This window comes from Nelumbo lutea, chromosome 8 (genome assembly GCF_056320005.1).
Source record: "Nelumbo lutea isolate HS-2025 chromosome 8, American lotus-T2T, whole genome shotgun sequence".
Lineage (NCBI taxonomy): Eukaryota > Viridiplantae > Streptophyta > Magnoliopsida > Proteales > Nelumbonaceae > Nelumbo > Nelumbo lutea.
Window position 1 is genome coordinate 25,651,365 of NC_142691.1, and position 6,000 is coordinate 25,657,364.

A 6,000-nucleotide genomic window follows, 5' to 3' on the forward strand; every position below is an offset into this window, starting at 1 on the left:
AGATGGGAAACTATTACAATGAATGATACATAAGGATGAGGCCTGATTGAGGCATAGTAAGCTCTTCTTAGTTCCTTTGGTCGAGATCATCAAAAGGGATCTTGTTAGTTTTAGAGTGCTTATGGTTCGATTTAGTCTAGTCTAGAGAAAATCTTAGACCATTCCAAAAAATTAGTCTGAGAAATTCCGGACCATTTTAGTATATAAATCAAATCAAACTGTTTTATTTTGGTCTAATCCAGTGTTAAATTAGTACTCAATGGGATTAGAATTTTTATGATGCTAGTTGATTTGTTATTAATTTTTTTCGATATCATATCTACTCAGCATCATGGTTGAACTCTTTTACTTTTGGGAAAATCTACGATACCCAAAAGATATGGTATTGGAGTAGCTTTATTCAATCAAAACATCCTGTGAATTTTGATAAATACCACCCCTTTATAATACTAGTTGATTGCCAGTAAGTTGTTTTGGATATCATGTCTTTCTGGTATCATAGTCGGACTCATTTCTTTCTTTAACTTTCACAGGCTCTCCAAAAGAAATTCTAGCTTTGGCATTATGATTTAATTTTCTTGCTATCAAATGATAGTACTTTTGACTCTTTGTAACATAGATGTTGGATCAAATCCCGCTGCCACCAGACGAAGGGGATGAGATCACATCACGGGGATGGAGAGCTCCGTTGTGTAGCCCGAGGTGGCCAAGAAGCCAAAAAAACAAACAAAGCTAAAAACATCACCAGGATAAGTAAATTACAGTCTACCTCAAAACCTGAAATTACAGCTCCCTCCTTGTCTACTAGTAGCACCCCCTATAAATCACATCCTGTCATAGATTTGGCATCAATCCATGGTCAGGATTCATCCCACCTGTATAGTAGGGCTCAAATTTCTGGGGTGGACTGAACTATAAAATCCTCAAAAACAAAATAATAATAATAATAATAATAATAATAATAATAATAATAATAATAATAATAATAATAATAATAATAATAATAATAATACGGAAGCCGATTCCGCAGACTTATCTTTAGATATTATTTTAAGAAAGTCAACCATATTGCAGAAAAAAATATGCCCATAGGCAGAAGCTGTGTAAATATGTAATATTATATCAGCCTGAATCAAATCGTGTCATTTCCTAATTTAAGAAAGTCAGAAGCTGTGATTTTCAAGAATCAATAAGTTGCATTATCGTTGTCATTTCTGCTTTTATTTTATTTTTTGATAATAGAATCAATCAAGCATATTTTATGGATATGGATAATATCAAGCATTTCTGCTTGATAAAGATAAAGATGGTCGTCGTTACAATTTACAAATCAAACAGAATTGTTATCATAAGTCAAATAAAAAGCTTAAGCCTATAAACTTTTAAACAGTTTGCGGATCATTCCTAAACCATAAATAAAATAAATTAAAGGATCATTTATTAGAATATTCCTTATAGTTTCATAGATTTACTTAAACCTATTCTATAGTTTTCATTTTATTAAAATATCCTTATAATTTGTGACCTATTTGTTTAATAGACCTTTCACTAAGAAATGTTTAATCTGAATTGAGTGAATAATGTTTACATGATTGGTAATTTCAAAAGTACTCTTAACACTTGATATAAAAAATAAAATTAACCAAATAGAGTGGTTGCTAGTGTTTTATTAGAGGTAAAGTTGTATTTTACTTTTATTTATTTTGATTAAATTTATTCAAATAAACATTACAGTGAAAACTGTAATTTTTCACTATTATCTATGAAAGATGGATTAAGTAAGTTGATTGCAAACTATGGAATAAAATGAAAATTATAGGATAGGTTTTAGTAAATACATGAATTTATGGAGGGTGTTTTATTGAACAATAGTTCTGTGTCACAGTGTGAGTGTGACTCGATAATCAGTATTATATAAGAGGAAAAGCTCTGTATTCTCGGTACCCAGTTTTCATTGAAATGTTCGCGTACCTAAAAATGGCTCGCTGCAATTCATCAAACTTGAGTTTCCAGTATCTGAAGTTTCCTTCTAATGTCTTTCATATCTCAATCCTTTTCTTCTTCCTGGTCCCTTCTGCAAACCCATTATCTTTCAAGTTCTCCAGTTCTAACCGCAAAACGCAAGATATCATACACTTGGAACGCGATGCAACCTTCTCAGACCAAGGTACGATCGAACTCACCGGATTCTCAAATAGCGGTTCCACAATTTGGGGAAGCGAAAGAGCCTCGTACAGAGACCCAGTACGTCTCTGGGACAAGACAACAGGAAGCCTCACAGACTTCAACACACATTTTTCTTTCAGCCTTAACAGGATGAAGAGCTCCGCTTATGCTGATGGCTTGGCTTTCTTCCTTGCTCCCAACGGTTCGACCATTCCTCCCAACTCAGGAGGTGGCACCCTGGGTCTTTTCAGTTACCATCTTGTACTCAACAAGACGAAGAATCATGTTATTGCAGTAGAGTTCGATACTTGGATAAATGTTGGCTGGGACCCTGAAGGGCCGTACAATAACGCAGAGCGCTCGAACATACCATATCATGTAGGTATTGATGTCAACTCTATTGATTCTGTGAAAACTACTACATGGACTATTAGTCTTGAGGATGGGAAAACAACTGATGCTTGGATTAGCTACAATTCTGGTACAAAAACCTTAGCGTTTCTTGGACCTATGCTAATAATTCAGTTTCGAGCCTTTCATACGTAATCGATCTAAAATAATACTTACCAGAATGGATTACTATTGGGATCTCTGGTTCCACAGGTGTCACAGGCCAACAACATAAAGTTTATTCCTGGGAGTTTTATTCGAGTTTAGATATTAAGGACTCTAGTTCAACTACGGGGTTTCTACCAAAAAGAAATTCAACTACGAGGAATGTGAGGAAAGCATTGGTGGTTGGATTGGTTGTTGGTACAAGTTCCTTAATGGGCGGCTTGGGTTTTCTTTGTTTAGTCTTGTGGATAAAGAAGAAGAGAGAGAGAATGGAGAAAGAGGACGACTCAATCCTTGATAATTTCACGAATGATGAATTTGAGAAGGGAACTGGACCCAAGAGGTTCTCGTGTGGTGAATTGGCTAGAGCAACAAATGGCTTCAAAGAAGAACAAAAGCTTGGAGAAGGAGGATTTGGTGAATAAAGGTTTCTTAAGTGATCTCAACTTGGATGTTGCTGTGAAGGTATCCAAAGAGTCTAAACAGGGAACGGAGTATATGTCGGAGGTGAAGATTATTAGTCAATTAAGGCACAAAACTTGGTCCAACTTATTGGTTGGTGTCACCAAAGAAATGAGTTCCTCCTCGTATATGAGTTCATGGCTAATGGAAGCCTTGATACATATCTCTTTGGACAGAAAGGATTGACATGGGAGGTAAGATATAAGATTGCACTAGGCTTAGCCTCTGCATATGTTCTATCTGCATGAAGAATGGAAACAATGTGTGGTGCATAGATATTAAATCTAGCAATGTAATGTTGGATTCCAACTTCAATGCCAAATTGGGAGATTTTGGACTAGCCAGACTTATTGAACATGGGCAAGGTCCAAAAACAACTATATTGGCTGGGACTCTGGGTTACATGGCTCCCGAATGTGTTTTAACTTTGAAGTCCAGTAAGGAGTCAGATGTCTACAGCTATGGAATTGTTGCTTTGGAAATTGCTTGTGGAAGGCGGTCTATTGAAATATTGTTAGAGGGAAGCAAGATAAGGTTGGTAGAGTGGATTTGGGAGTTGTATGGAAAAGGAAGTCTTCTTGAAGCGGCAGATTGGAAACTTATGAGTACAGGTTTTGATGAGAAACAGATGGAGTGTTTGATGGTTGTTGGTCTATGGTGTACGCCCAGATTGCAACCTCCGGCCCTTCATAAAGCAAGCAATGCCAGTTCTCAGTTTTGAAGCTCCATTGCCTGTTCTTCCTTCTAAGATGCCTATACCCACGTATCATACACCTGGAGTGAATATGGGCGGTCTTTCAAGGACACCATCCATTGGCATGTTTTCTGTTGCTGTTGATGTTTCAATCACTTCCATCTTGTACCCTCCTTAAGTTGAAATGCTATATTTCTAGTTTAATTTTTTTATGCATGTTTTATTTGACTTTCTTCTTTAATTGCTCTCTTGGGAAAATATGTTGTGTTGTTGTCAACGATGGATCGAGGGCAACGACATAAATATGCTTTCTTAGCCTAGGGCTTACGTGTCCGAGGGCTGATGTGTCCGACCTATGAAGAAGAGAGTACGTTAGAGGCCCAGGGTGCTATCCTAAGGGCGGAATCTCCAACAGTCAAGTTAGTCAAACACAAATAAGGAGGTCGGACGAGGCCATAGGAGAGAGTTCAAACGAGGTCACTCAAGAGCAAGAGAGCTTAAGACCAAGAATAAGCCAAGTTATCTTAACCAATAGAGGGACGCCCTTATTTATACTTGACCATGCCTGGGAGTAATGGAAGGTGGTTAGCAGCGGATGGCCTGGATCACATCCGGCCACATGGCACTATCCTAGGCCCTGCCACATGCGCCTACATCATGTTATAAATTTTATCTATACATTTTCCTTGGGCTCAATTTGAATAGAGTACAGAAAATTAATACAAATGTGTACAAAATATAAGGATTTGCACTGTGAATATTTGCATCTGTACTCCTTCCAAACTGAGTCTTATAGGTTTATCTGAGTGTGGGTTTGTTAGTTTTGTTTCACAAAATAAAATGGCTTGCCTGTCATGCATATTTCTGTGATATTCCAACTTCTGTGAAGGGCATTTCAAGTATTATATTACCCACTCTAACCGAAATAATCCTCATAAATGCTTTTGAGGTTTTATACAACTCTTTTACTTTGAATGATATATGAAATATCTGGAGGGAATTGATGTATTTCGAGGTCCTTTTGATATATAATTATAAGTTCTCACTACTTTTATGGTTTTTCCTTCACTTAGCTAATTCTCAAACTACTAGTAAATCCAAGTTGCTTCCTTCAGTTTTCATTAAATTTTTCAGCATTTAATGAGTCTTATGCAATGGAGTAAGGGCTGGGGTATGAAGCTATAAGACCATAAGATAACCAATGTGGTTATCTAAGCAACCACGAACTCATCAATTATTGCATTGGTTTAACAAAAGTTATAATAGTCATGTTTATTCAATTAATTAACACAAAAATCCAAATCTTTTTCATAGAGTTGAATGGAATATTATGATGTTTATTCAATTTATAATTGTCTATACACCATAGTATTTTTAAAATTGTTGCTTATAATTAGATTCATATTGAATCACTCACAAAACAATATGAATAATATAGTACAATCGTTTTTCACAAAAATCGTAGGATTCGTATATGAATCATTGATTTGAATCGTGAATCGCAATTATAAGCCATTTCAATGATTAGTCTCAAACATCTTTAATTTTAAATTTTCATTCATATATATAGGGACATTTATGTCATTTTCAAATGTAAAATTTAAATAAAATCACTGTAATTGATCAAAAGAGTGTTCCTCAAATGAAAATGTTTTTGGGTGGGAGAGAAACCCTCCTCCATTCATCGAATTCCAAAGCCCCTTTTTCACATGACAAGACTGATCGATCTAGAGTATCAATCGAATGGAATGATTGTTTTACTAGAGAAAACCCCTTTTAAGCATGAAACTCCAAAGCTGCTATGCTGATATGCTTGAAAGGTCAGTTTTTCCATTCTTCTTCTTCTAGTTTGTTTTGGACACCAAAATATGAGTTCTTCCCAATTCCTCCTTGGATTTTGACACCCAAAACAAGGACTTTGCTTCATTTTTCTTTCTTCCCCTTCTGTTTTTTTTATGCCAAAATAGGGTCTTTGCCCTATACTTCTTTCATCCCCTTCTGTATTTTATGCCAAAACAATGGATTCTTCCCCCCTCATATTTTGACACCAAAACAAGGACTCAAACCTTTTTTTTTCTTCCCTTTCTATTTTTTATGCCAAAACAGGGGCTTTGCCCCATTCT

General features: G+C 36.0%; 1 pseudogene; it reads left to right on the forward strand.

Annotated features, from left to right (window-relative positions):
- The first annotated feature begins 1,977 nt into the window (after nucleotides 1-1,977).
- LOC148843483 (L-type lectin-domain containing receptor kinase IX.1 pseudogene) lies at nucleotides 1,978-4,055 on the forward strand (annotated as a pseudogene).
- Nucleotides 4,056-6,000: the final 1,945 nt, after the last annotated feature.